Below are 13,729 nucleotides of genomic sequence, written 5' to 3' on the forward strand. Positions count from 1 at the left end.
AAAAAATTTAAAGACATGCTCCTTTTCAATATTTAGGATATAAAGCATACCCAAGATGCTTATAGTACAAAAACTTTACTTAAAAACAGAGAAGCTAAACACCTTAAATGATTTTCAGAAATTGATAGGAGATATCCAATGGATGCTTCCAGTGTTAGGCTTGACTACCTATCAATTACAACCATTATATAACCTTTTAAGGGGAGACATTGCTTTAAACCAACCACACCAGCTTACAAAAGAAGCTCAAGAGGCTTTGAGAGAAGTTGAACTGGCTTTATTCAATGTGGGTGGTTGAAAGAGTCGCTCAAAAATCTTTGGAAATATCAGTTTTTGCTACACAAGAGGCACAGTCCTTCATCAAGGAGACAGTGTGGTAGAGAGGGTGAACCTCCCAGCAAACCAGAACAAAGCCTTATTCCTTACCCAGTGCTTGTGACTAGAATTTTATTAAAGGCCTTTAAGCGAGTAATACAATTATCTGGGATAAGACCTGACAAGATATACACCTTTTATACTAATACACAAATTAATGTGTTCTGTGAAACCATCTCAGAGTGGCAAATTTTATTAGCTATGGCTCCAAATTTTACACATGGGTCTCCATTAAAGATAACCAACTATTATATAATTGGTGATGGATTCTTGAAGAAAAGGTTTCTAAAATTTCTCTTAAAGAACTAACTATCTTTACAGATGCATCCAAACATAATATTTGCACTTGTGACTTAACTATAGAATAGTCAGAACTCCTTTTCAATCCACTCATCAGAATGAATTGCATGCAATTCTAGCTCTTACTTATTATTCAGGAGATATAAATATAATATCTGATTCGGCCTATTCAGTAGGTATGGGACAAAGAATTGCCACAGCCCAAATAAAATTTGTAGCCTTTAATATATATCAGCTCTTTAAGGAACTTCGAGAGCAAGTGAGAAAGCATCCAGGTAAGATTTATATCTTGCATATCCACTCTCATAGTGGACTTCCGGGTTTTATTTTTGATGGTAATTCAAAGGCATATACCTTTTAACTATGTTGGCCAATACTCCTTTATTTCAAGAAGCCCAAGACTCTCATTCTAAATATCATCAGGCTGCTTGAGCTTTATGTTTACAATTTGGAATAACAAGAGAGGAAACTAGGAGCATAGTAAAAACCTATACAGCTTGCCTTCCTTTCCACGCTCCTATACTCCCTCCAGGGAAGAACTCTTGTGGTTTGAGACCTAATGGGCAAATGGATTTGACCCATTATCAATCTTTTGGTTGTCTATCTTTTATCCATGTTGTAATAGACACTTTTTCAGGATTCACTTTTGCAATACCAGCAGCAAAAGAGACAGCTGAATGGTCACTGAATTCCTTATCCAAGCATTTGCAATTATAGGTGTGCTACAAGCCATAAAAACAGATAATGGACCTGCATATACTTTTTTGCACACTTTTGTGCACTTTATAAGATTTTATACACCACTGGCATACCCTTTAATCCTCAAGGACTGGCAATAGTAAAGAGGAAAAAAGACATTAAGACACTTCTCCAAAAACAAAAGAAAGGGGGAGCCATAGGTAACCCTAGAGAAATTCTAAAACTAGCCCTTTATACTATTAATTTCTTGATTTTTGACAAAGATGCACTGGCTTCGTCAGACAAGTTTTATAACCCACAGGAAGGGCAGTGTCCAGTGTGAGCTGCTCCACTATCTTTAGATAATCTCCAGGTGATGTGGAGAGATCCAGAAAGTGGTGAATGGAAGGGACCAGATAGGTTAACTGTTTGGGGAAGAGGGTTTGCTTGTATTTCTACAGATGGAGAAGGAATCAGATGGGTGCCAACGAGCCATATTCGCCTTGTCCATTGGAGAGAGATGGAGCAGACCCTTGAAATGAAGGAGAAGATCCAAGAAATATCAGGTGATTCCCTCGCTGATTGTGCCCACCACTGAAAGAGCATGGCAGTTATGGCATTTGACTCATGAACATCAAAAATTGTTGGACTTCAAAACCCTTAGACATCATTGGATTCTCTGAGACATGATAAAATTGTTGTAGGACTTGAAAACCTTCAGAAATCATTGGATTCTCTGAGACATGATAAGACTGTTATAGAACTTGAAAACCCTCAGGAATCATTGGATTTTCTGAGAAATGATAAGACTGTTGCAGGACTTCAAAATCTGCAGGAATCAAAAATTTGTGGGGATCATTGTATTCCCTGACACGTGAAGCAATGGACAATAGATTGGTTTTGGACTATCTCTTGGCTGCTAAAGGAGGTATATGTGTGATTGTTGTTTACATACCCTTCTTCTAGGACTTCTGGAAATTTTTTACAATACCATGTTGATTTATAGTGTTTGTTATATCATTACTTGCATGTACAATTCATGTTTGTTACACCACATTGAGTCTGCACCAGTTGTGGGGAGAGTCATCACTGCTAGCCTGTGCGTTATTGCTATGTGCTTCTGTAATACCTCCCATGCTGATGGGTTTGTGCATACCTGTTTCTAATAAGACCCTTCAACCCAGAAACCCACAGCAATATCTGGCTGGACTCCCTACTTCCCTTTGGTGTTTTTCATCTCTCTTCCTGAGAAGTCAGGAAAGAAACGATCACCTCCTTTTTGGAGTTCTCACCTCCCTGAGAAATCAGGAATGGCATTACTCCCCTGTGTTCTAAAACAATAGAAAGCGGGAGATGTAAAGGGCTGAAACTCTGAATATGTGCATTGGAATCAGACAATTGAGAATTTAAGACTAATTACCTATTGGACAATACTCTATTAGCACATGCTTGGAAAATGGCCCTTCTCACTATTCTGTGCTGGCTCGATCTTTTGGTGTATACAGACAATTGTAGGTGGGATTAGGGGGCGCAGTAAGACAAGCCAGAGTCACTTTGCAGGAGGACAAGGAGAAGGAAGGTTGGTGGCAAGCCTTGTGGAATTTTATCCATTTCCTTTCCTTTTGCCCCTAAAGACTAAGGACTTTTGCTGATCCTGACTCTGGCTGATCCTGAGATCAACAGGATGCTAACTCGGACTTCACAGTGGAGTTGTGAGTGGATCCAACCATTCTGGAGAGCAATTTGGAACTATACTCAAAAAGTTATCAAACCGTGCATAACCTTTGATCCAGCAGTGTTACTACTGAGCTTATATCCCAAAGAGATCTTGAAGGAGGGAAAGGTACCCATATGTGTAAAAATCTTTGTGGCAGCCTTTTTCATAGTGGCTAGAAACTGGAAATTGAAGGGATGCCCATCAATTGGGGAATGGCTGAATAAATTTTGGTATATGAATTTTATGGAATATTATTGTTCTATAAGTATGAACCACAACATATCATTTCCACTCTTTCTATTACTGTTTGCTTGCATTTTTGTTTTTTTCTTCTCAGGTTATTTTTATCTTCTTTCTAAATCCAATCTTTCCTTTGCAACAAGATAAGTGTTTAAATATGTATACATATATTGTATTTAACATATACTTTAACATATTTAACATGTATGAGACTACCTGCCATCTAGGGGAAGGGGGTGGGGAGAAGGAGGGGAAAAGTTGGAACAGAAGTTTTTGCAAGGGTCAATGTTAAAAAATTACCCATGCATATGTTTTGTATATAAAAAGCTAAAAAAAAAAAAAAATTGCTACCCTTGCTTTTTTTTTTTTTTACTTTAGCTGAAGCATAATAAATTCTGTTCTAGTCATTTACCTTTATTCCATATATGTCTTTCTGTGTCAAATGTGTTTCTTGTAAACAACATATTGCAGGATGTTTTTTAATCCAATCTGCTATTCACTTCTGTTTTTATAGGAGAGTTCATCTCATTCTATTTTCTCCTTTATATATACTTTTGTTCTCTCTTTCCATCCTGTCCTTAGTTGTGTTTTTTTTTAATCCACCCCATCTATTACCTTATCTCCTATCACCCGTCTCCCCTCTCTTAGCAGTATTTTTTTTAAATTAATCCACTTCACTACTACCTTATCTTCTATCACTCTTTCCCTCCTCTTACCTTTTTCCCTAGTGTTTCTGTCCTCCCTTCTATCCTGCCCCTCCCTTTTCTTTCTTCTTCATAGGGTTAGATAACCTACTTTTTTATAGGGTTAGATACATTTCAGTTTTGTCTCTAAGAGGGAATAACTTAATCATTTAGAGACAAAACTGATGAGATCAAGCTTCAGACAATGCTCATCCCTCTCCCTTCTCTCCCTTGTTTGTAATAGGTCAGTTGCATCTCTTCGTGTGAACCCATTATACCTTTGTTCCATTGCACTTCCCTTTTCATCTTTTTTTTTTTCCAGTACAGATCTTTCCCCAACTCTTAATGTCTTTTTCTTTGATGTCATTACGTCAGAGTATGCTTCTCTTGAGTCCAGTGTCTGTAGATTAAATTTTCTGTTTAGTTCTTTTTTTTTTTTTCAATAGAAATGATTGAAATTCTCTTACTTCATTGAAGATCTATTGCTTCCTCTGAAAGATGATGCTGTCTTTCTGGGTAATTAATTCTTGGTTGTAACTTTAGGTTCTTTGCTTTCTAGAATATGGTATACTAGACCTTCTAATCCTTTATTGTAGAAGCTGCAAGATCCTGGGTAATCCTGATGATTGCTTCTTGATATTTGAATTGTTTTAGTCTGGAAGCTTGCAGTATTTTTTCCTTTAGATTGTAATTCTTGAATTTTTCAGCAATGTTCCTTGAGGTTTTCTTTGTGGGATTTCTTTCTGTAGGTGATCAAAATATTGTTTCAATGAGTATTTATCCTTCTATTTCTAGAATATTGGGGCAGTTTTCCTTAATGATTTTTTGAAAATGTTTTCCAGACTTTTTGGTCATGGCCTTCACATAGACAAATAATTTCTGAATCTATTTTCCAGGGAGGCTGTTTTTCCAATGAGGCATTTCACATTTTCTTCCATTTTTTTTCATTCTTTTTAGTTTGATTGGCTAATTTTTGCTGTCTCACAGTCATTAGCTTCCATTTGCCCTGTTTTAGTGTTTAATGGGTGATTTTCTTCAGTTAGCTTTTATATCTCTTTTTCTATTTGGTTAAGACGACTTTTTAAGGAGTTGTTTTCTTCAGACAATTTTTTCCTTCCTTGTAGAGGGCTTAAACTCTTGAGTCATTGCACTGAGGTCAGTTCAAGGACTTAGGGCTAATTACTGATTGGACAATACTCTATGGGCATATGCTTTGAAAATGGTCCTTCCCACTATCCGTGCTGGCTCAATGATTGGTGTATACAGAGGATTATAGGAAGGACTAAGGGGTGGAGTAAAACAAGCCAAAGACACACTTTGGTGGTAGACAAGTGAGAAGATGGTCACAGAGATTCTGCTTCCATCCTGTTCAATCCTGCATCTAAAGACCAAGAATAAAGACTTTTGCTTATCCTGACTCCGGCTAATTCTGGGGTGTCCTGGGTGCTAGCACAGTCGTCACACTTCCTTTTCCAAGGTGTTGACTTTCATGAATACATCTTATTTTCTTTTTTATTTTTATTCTATCTCTCTTATTTGCCTTATAAAGTCTTTTATGAGCACTTCTAAGAAGCATCTTTGGGCTTAAGACCAATTCATATCTTGCTCATTTTCTTTCCTTTTCTTTTTAAATTTCCTCTTTTTTTACCATTATGGTTGAATTCTGCTCCTAGGGTAAAAGGGGCACTGTACCAAGCTTCCTGTGCAGTTTTGAGCCTTGGTTTCGAACACAGGAGCCCCTTGTGTTTGTAGGGGATAGGTTTGCCTGCTCTTTTCAGGAAACAGCCTGGTTTCCTAGAATTTGCCTTCTGAGCTAGGACTAGAAGTTGCCTCACTAATTTGTTCCTCTTCTGAGCCAGGACTGAAGGTCTTAGTTGCAGATTTGCTGTGATTAAGACCCTTTCACCAGCTTTCCCAGAGTCTATATGAGCTGGGCTGAATATCCTTTTCACTCCAGATACTGACCTTTCTTGAAAATTTTCCAGTCTATCTTGAGTTGGAGAGTGATTTCCTCTGTTCAGAGGCGTGGTTTCATTTGGTTTTTGAGGAAAATTGGGAGAGCTTGAGTAGCTTCCTGGCTTTACTCTGCCATCTTGTCTCTGAGTACTGTTTTTCTTATTTAACTCCCTCAATATCTTCTGAAGAGATTAAAGTTCTGGAAGGACATTTGTTTCCTGATCCACTATTAGAATTAACATTCTACATTGTTACAGAGTTCCTTGCAATATCTTAAATGTATTTAATTTTCTAGATTTCTTTGTACTCTTGTATTTGTATTTAAAAGTTCCTATTCAATTCCTGTCTTTTCACTAGAAGTGCTTAAAAATCTTCTATTACTTTATAAATTCATTTTTCTCACAGGATTAAACTCAGCTTGGAAGAATATTTTTTACCTTTTTATCCTTTTGCCTTTTGTCTTGCTGTATTATCTTCTTCTTCTGTGATCTTGATGATTGTGATTTGGTTCTCAAACTGTAGTTCTTTGCTTCTTTCTGGATGCTTGCAGTATGTTTTCTTTGATGTCATTCCTCTCTGCAAACTTTTTTTTCTTTTGATTTTTCTAATACTACAGAACCTGCTTCTCCTAATAGAAGGAGCTGGAGGCACAGTATTTAAAATCCCGAAAGTCAGGAAGACTTGAATTAAAATCTAGTCTTAGACACTTACTAGTTGTGTGATCTGGGCAAGTCAATTAGCCTTAGTTTGCTCAACTGAAAAAGAAGGATAATAATAGTACCAACATTGGAGGGTTGTGTGGATCAAATGAGATATTTGTAAAAGTAATTAATATAGTGATTTCCCTTCTCCTACTTTTATGGGACATGGAATGAGGGGAGGGGGAGTTGTATGTCATTTCCAGCTAATGGTGTCATTTCCATACTAATGATAGCAGGATGGGCAACTCAACATTTCCAAATATTTTTTTTCATTAAAAAAGTTATATTTGTATAGTTGTAAGGACCAATTGTGATAATACATATAAAGTGTTATATTGATATCAGGTTTTATCATTGTTCTTTCTTTTACTTTCCTTCTTCTGTTTTTCATTGGCTGTATGTCTTATCCCTAGGAATAAGTTTCACTTGACTCTCTGCCTTCTTGGTTATCTATTAACAAGGGAGATATTTAAAGTTACTTCTAAATTTGCAACTCCATCCATGTTTTCCCTCTTGATTTTTCCCATCTTCTATTTTCAGTCGCCTATAAGGCATTTTTACTTGGATGTTTTGATAACTCCTCAAGCTCAATATGCATATAATTAAACTCAATCTGGTCCATATTTCTTCCAAACAGGTACATTTTTTCTGATTTTCTTATTCTTTATGTTACTAACATCTTTCTTTAAATTTCCCCTCTGAACACCTATGAGTAAGACACTAATTATTGGATGGGCATCTAGAGTTCCCAAGAACTGAGTTGAACACATAAATTGATGTTTGTTTCTGCCAACATCCTAGGCTTTAGGGAGTAGTTTCAACCTTTGCTCTCTCATCCAATGGATATAAAACTTGTGTTGGGGAGAGAAAAACTTGGAATTCCTGAGATAGTAAAAAGTATAGAGCAGATAATAGGAGGTTGTAGCTGTCAGATTCTTCTTTTAATTTCATGTTCTCCTAATGTATACTTCTTTATTTCCTTTTTTTTTTTTTTTTTTTTTTTTGGCTGAGGCAATTGGGGTTAAGTGATTTGCCCAGGGTAATACAGCTAGGAAGTGTTAAGTGTCTGAGACGAGATTTGAACTCTGGTCCTCCTGACTTCAGAGCTAGTGCTCTATCTACTGTGCCACCTAGCTACCCCTATTTCCATAATTCTTAATTGTCATGTAAGGTAACATGCAATAATAAGCACTATGCTTACAATCAATAGAAACATGGATCCAAATTCTGCCTCTGATAGTGTGTGATCAGAGGCAAGGCTCTTAACCTCTATGAGCCTCAGTTTCCTCATCTGTTAAATAGGGCGAATAATAGTCATACTGCCTACTTCATAGAATGTACTGAAGATCAAAAAATATAATACATTTATAAATCTTAAGGCATTATAAAAATGGTAGCTATTATTTTTGTTATCTTTATATTCACCAAAAACTATCATTTGGCCAATTAGTCAATAATAATTTAAAGAGAAGAGTTTTCATTCTTCACCAAGCCAAATATGATGACCAAATATCTGTTGTCCTGACAGGTTTAAGGAAGGAAACCATGTCCAATGAGCTTACCACTTGGATATGAGGTATGAATTTAATAGAACATAAAGATAACCTTAAAGTTTGGTTTATATAATTCACTTATGACTCTTATTCCTCTTATATGGTGAGGGGAGTGTCAAATGGGATTCATGCAAACAGGGCTATAATCAGTAACAATAGCATCTTTCACCTTTCTAGAAGTCTCTCCTTAGAACAGTTGATACTATTCATAAAATGAATTAGATGAAAAGGCCATTACTTCCATGAAAATATATATGTAAGTATTAAGGGGAAGAGACAGAAAAGTAGTAGTTTATTCAATAATTTTTTTTAAAGAGAACCTTATGGAGAATAGTTCATAGCTCTAGGCATGGCCCTACCACTATCTAATTTTATAAGTTGTCTACAGTATGAAGATAATCATGACCATCTTAAATGATGGCACTTTTCAGATGGCTATTGAGAATTATACAGTATTAGCGAGGAAAAGTGATATAGTGAAATAAATACTCCATTAGAAACCAGAAGAGGTAGAGTTGTATGGTAGAAAGGTTAGTGGATTTAGAACCAGAGGACCAAGATTCAAATTCTTAGTTCTATTATTTATAATACCCAAAGGCCATTAAGTAGGCCATATTGCTTTAAATAGGGATCCCAGTTTTCACATTTGTAAATTTAAAGGGATTATACGGGGTAATCTCTAAGCACCATTACAGTTCTAAATCCTTGGTCTAGGATTTAGTCCTTATTCTGCTACTTATTGACTCTGGGCAAGTAATCTTCCTCTTCTGAGTTTCACTTTTTTCATCTGTATTTCAATATGTCAATATTGTAGAGTACCATGATTTTGTGGGCATGATTACTACTCCCACTGATATAGTATACAACTCCTCAAACAAACATGGTAGATGATTTTCAAGAATTTATGTGGTCAAAAAAATAACTCAATGTCAATCTGGTCATGATTGGTAGTCCTTTGGTATTTCATTGGGGCTATGTTCAAAGACATTTTCAGCTTGGCTGGTGCTTATTCTTTGCTGATGTAATAGTCTGTCATGTTGAGACTTGGCTAAATAGAAGATGAGTCTACAGGGGAAAAACTGGAATTAAAGTAAAAAAGCAAAACATTTCACACTAAAATTGTTTATGCTAGTCTTAGAAGTCACTAAGATGCATCTGCAGCTGAATGACTAGCCCAATTGAGCAGAAGTCTGGGGTAAAGCAGCCTATAGGACTAAGCAGATGCAGCAGGAGCAGAATAGCGTGCTAGTCTCATCTAGCAGCAGCTTCCCAGCAACAGACTAACCTTCCTACTCTAGGTGACTTGTTTGTCTAAGCAGTCATGATTGTGGTCAAGCTGCCTACCTGATCAAGCCCAGCTAGTAGATTGAGATAAAAAAGAGAAAAAAGTACTCTCAAAAAGGAGAAAGCCCAATGGAAATACCGCTCTCTGAGAAAGTACTCCAGCTGAGCAGCCATGAAAACCCATAGGGGACAGAAGAGACAACAAAGCCCTAAAGTTCCAGAATTGTAAGTTAATTTGGTCACATGTGTTCTTTATATATGTGCCTCACTAGTATTGTGCTTTAAGTTCATATCTACTTCCCCCACCTCACTCCCTATGGACTTAGAGGGTATGTCCCTGATGTTTGGCGGGAAATACTTTATAACTATGATCCTTACTATGTCACCTGAGTAAATGTTCTTGCTAAATACTTTTATATATTGGCTGATTATTAAGGGGAAACTCACTGATGGGGACTTGTGAACTAATTAGATAAACTCTAAGACCATGGGAGTTCAAGGAATTCTGAGAGTAAGAGAAACCTCTTTGGAGATTTCTAACCTGAAAATTCTATGGTGGCAAAGCCTTAAAAAAACTTCCAGCCATGATGAAGAACCACAGGGGTATTTTAAAAATGTGATGTGAGTCATCATCTATAAAATAGATAATTAGTGCCTGTTTCCCAGGGTTGTTATTATATTCAATTAAGATAATGTATGCAAAATCACTTTGTTAAAAAAGGCTAAAATGTTCTTTGACTGCGCATCATGACTCCTTTTGGGACAGAAATTTTATAATATTTTTTTTCCTATAATCATCTTTATATTGCATGTCACAGTATGAAAGTAATCATGGATTTTAGATGTTCATTCTGGTGAAATACAAGCTCTGGAAGTTTCTGCCAAGCTGGAAATTTTTAATCAAGAGGAAGTAGGTGCAGACTTTGCCTATCCTCTTCAAAGAGGCTGAATTAATGGAGATGCTCATGACAAGAGGATTGGATCACAAGATGATAAATTTTTTGTCCATGTTAGTCCACGAAATAAAGAAAAACAAAAAGATCTATCATTCTCCAACTTTTATAGTAATAAAGATTGTATGTCAGGAATGGGGGAAGAAGGTACTAAGAACTATACAAATTGAAGATTTTCTTTAAGAAATACCACTTTAATTATTTGTTCTCTTTGAGATGTTAGTCCAGTGACCACTTAGATAATATATTACTGGAGAAATGATGCCATCTCCTGCATGAAAACATTTCTTCATCCTCATATTTGTTAGTGTTCTTTCCTTTTAAAAATGTATCTTTATAATCTTTTGAGTATAATGTGGCATAGCTTCTAGAGTGCTGTGTTTGGTATATTTGGAAGACCTGAATTAAAGTCTTACTCCATATACCAAGTAGTTGTGAGACACTGAATAAGTCACTTTACTTTAAAATAAGTAAGGATTTATTTTAACTCTTCAAATTCTGCTTTCAGCAAATCTCTAGAACTTATTGACTAAATTATAGGTAAAGTGGGAGTTCCCTATATTGACAAAAAATCACAGATTGTGTGTGTGTGTGTGATAAGTATTTTGTCTTTCTTTGTATATCTACTTAGCATAATGTCCACTACATCTAGGACCATCTCCAGTCGTCCTGATCTACATCTGGCCACCAGACCTAGATGGCTCTGGGGGTGAAAGTGAGGTAGATGACCTTGCACAGCCCTCACTTGTAATTCACTTGCAGTTCATGACATCACCTCCTTGATGTCATGGTCTTCCTCCAAAAGGAAGCTCTAGGCTCATTATTCTCTCAACTGCACCCCCAGCTGCTAATAGGAAAAGGAACATCGGCAGGAAGGCTAGACCTTTTTGGCTCTCTCAAACCAACTGGGTTCTGAGCAGGAGGTATATTTGGGGGTGGAAGGACAAGCTCCCGGATCCGCCGGCCCCTAGACCCAAGGTCCAGTACCCTTCATACTCACTACACCATGATATCCCATAGACTATCAGCATGTTTATCATTACTTATACAGCCCAGCCCTGGGAGGAGGGTCAGGCAGTGCATCCACTATCAACTCTGCTCTCATACAACCAGATAGATCTGATTAAAAGAAATCAAATCTAACAAAATCTGACAGTTTCCTGATAGGATTCCCTCCCTTCCTCAGTAATGATTTGCCCACATGGGAAGGTGGAGAGGACTTTCAGAAAATCCAGAGATGGTTGCTTTCTTCTTCTAGATTTCCTTTGTGGGATTTCTTTGATGTCTTTTTCCCTCCCATCCATCCATCCATCCATCGATTAATCAGTGAGCATTTATTAAGCACCTATTGTATGCCGGACACTAATGCAAAGCAATAAATGAACAGCGTCCTGCCCTCAAGAGCTTATATAAACAACAAAAATAACAACAACTGACATATAATAGATACTTAATAATACTTATTGACTAATTGGCCAACTATATAGTTGTATTCTTTGTATTTACTGTTCTGTTCAGTTATTTCAATTTAACTCTTCATGATCCCATTTGAAGTTTTCTTGTCAAAGATAATGGAGTGGTTTGGCATTTCCTTCATTTTACAGATGAAAAAAAGGCAAACAGGGTCACATAGTGTCTGAATTCAGGAAGATAATGTCTTCCTAACTCAAGGTCTGGTGCTTTATCCACTGAGCCATCTATCTGAATTCCACTTACATATGCTTAAAAAGTAGAATAAGCTGTACATAATAGAGATCTGAAGTTTCATATACATTCCTTTTTGTGTATGCAAACATCCATTTTATTTGGTGTTATATTAAGTTCAAAGTAAAAATAAAATAAAAATGAAAAACAAGCATGGAGTTATATTGTTGGAAAAGAGAACCTTTAAATATGCATTTTGTTCATTTGAGTCATATGTTGGAGAGCTTTTGATAATCAAATAATACAAAAAATTCCTGAGAATTCATTGATAGATTTTGGAAATCAATGTCTTATGCCTACAATAACTGGCTCCTTGATCACCATGGCTTGAACAATTGGGTCCCATGAGGATTACTTCTGAAATCTGAACTTTAGGACAAATAATAATGAATAATACTGAAATTTCGATATCCCCAAGATCATTTCTTGGAACTGGAATAAAAGAGAAGGAGTAAGTGTTATGGGCCAGAACTATGTACTTGAAACAAGGATTCTTACAAAGTGTTAACTCAATGTAATTGATAAGACAATGGTGATCTAGTTTAGCACAGTGATTAGTAGTTCTCTAGTTCAGTACATGTACTTAGTACTAATATAGTTCTACAAGATTCATATGTTTGATAATGTAATTATAAGAGAGCATATAAGCTGGGACAAACTCAGCCAGAGTCAGAGCCAGAGAAGACAAGAGGACTGAAGGCTCTCAGATCCAAGGAGAGACATTCATTCCATCTTCATCAGCCTTGTGGTGGTTGGCCTGTCTTCCTGCTCCCCTCACTGAGATCAAGGTGGGTCTGAAAGACTCTCAAGAAAGCTAGCCGGACCCCAGGCAAGGAGGCAATAAAGAATTTGAACTTTGGACTTTAATACCTGGCTATTCTTGTAGTGATTATTCTACTGAAAAAAAGGCTGCCCCAGAGAACCTACAAGGAACACTACAGTAAGGAAAAAGATAACTCTTCTCTCCTCATTGCTTTAATTCTTAGCATCCAGGCTCTTTAAGGCTAGCTGCATGAAAACTCAGCATGCTCAGAGAAGCCCAGACTACACACTGGTTCTTAGTTACATAGGCAGGGTGAATGGCATAGGGCATACCAGTAGTTCTCACACTTTGTTCTCAGTATCTTCATGTTGTTAAAAAAAACTATTGAGCATCTGTTCAAAGAGTTTTTGTTCACATGGGTCATATTTATAGCTATTTACTATATTAGAAATAAAAAATAACGTTGAATTTGTAGAGCCTCTGAAAGGGTTTCAGAGACCCCAACAATTTTTTGGACTACACTTTGAGGACCACTGGCATAGACTATAAAATTTTGCAGAAGGGAAAGGGAAAGATTTATACATCAAAGAACAGTTAGCAGAAGGGAAAGATTACACACACACACACACACACACACACACACACACACACACACACACACACACACACATAATGTCAGACTAAATAGTAAAGCAGTCCATGGACACTGGGGATAGAACTAAAATTTGCAGACTATCCATAAATGCTGGAACTTTAAATACTTACTTGACATGCTCATCTGAAATAAATCAGGATATAAAGTTGAGCCAGAAATTCTCTTAT

The 13,729-nt window shown here is 36.6% G+C and overlaps 1 long non-coding RNA gene across 1 annotated transcript; it reads left to right on the top strand.

Annotated features, from left to right (window-relative positions):
* LOC127561021 (uncharacterized) lies at positions 1-3,732 on the top strand. The gene is made up of 2 exons (XR_007953449.1): positions 1-2,281; positions 2,988-3,732. It is a non-coding gene; the product is annotated as an uncharacterized LOC127561021 (long non-coding RNA).
* Positions 3,733-13,729: the final 9,997 nt, after the last annotated feature.

This window comes from Antechinus flavipes, chromosome 4, assembly GCF_016432865.1.
Source record: "Antechinus flavipes isolate AdamAnt ecotype Samford, QLD, Australia chromosome 4, AdamAnt_v2, whole genome shotgun sequence".
NCBI classification, from domain to species: domain Eukaryota; kingdom Metazoa; phylum Chordata; class Mammalia; order Dasyuromorphia; family Dasyuridae; genus Antechinus; species Antechinus flavipes.